We start from the raw sequence: 897 nt of genomic DNA, 5'->3' as shown, positions 1-897 counted from the left end.
CATGAAATGTCTTTCTTAAGGTTGTCCTTTATTGAAAAAAAAAAAATATATATATATATATAGATATATATATATTATATATATATATATATATATATATATATTTCACCAAGAATGCTGTTAACTAAATCTCATTTTAACCAAAATTCTTAAAGGAGTACTGTAATCATTTCATTATTTTCAAATGCATGTGGGGAGGAATGGCTATAAGAAGTGAGTGCAGGCTCATTCAATAACATAAATTTTACTGCACTATGCTTTAGCTTTGTATTTACTCGTTTACCTCGCATTGCTTACTTAATACTGAGTGATGTAAGTGCAAACCTCTTGACATTTCCGAACACCACGACTACAAGATAAATCCAGCCCCCCTGTTGCCGCTGCGCACTCATATGAGCATGCTGTGACGATGTATTGTGTGCAAAGTGCACGAAGGAGAACCTAGTTGATGAGAATGTCACAGTTTTAATTGGACCGGGTGTGTATGTGTCTGGCAGTCAGGGTGCAGCTAGTGAGGAATTACCTCTGTACAATAGAATGCGGGGCACAGAGGTTCAGGGCGGATTGACCTTGAAGGTTAATGTCTCGCCACAGTCTAGTCTCACTCGATCTTTCTCCAAACGCAAGTTTAAGTTCCTGAAACATGTAATGTTCAAATCCAATAATTCAGGCAAACTGACATATTCAACAAGGACATACATGCATATATACATGCATGTCTGTACTAATGTGTATTCGTTATACATATATAGGCTCTATATAACCTTAGGAATTAGCATAAACTAAAGTATCTCATATATTTATTTGGTGATTTAATCCTCAAGTAAATCATTGGAATCGAGCTTTATCGACGCAGACGAGACTTTCCGATCAAGCGGAAATAGCATTAGATATGCT

The sequence above is a fragment of the Liolophura sinensis genome, chromosome 7, assembly GCF_032854445.1.
Source record: "Liolophura sinensis isolate JHLJ2023 chromosome 7, CUHK_Ljap_v2, whole genome shotgun sequence".
Taxonomy (NCBI): domain Eukaryota; kingdom Metazoa; phylum Mollusca; class Polyplacophora; order Chitonida; family Chitonidae; genus Liolophura; species Liolophura sinensis.
This window is presented reverse-complemented; position numbering follows the sequence as displayed.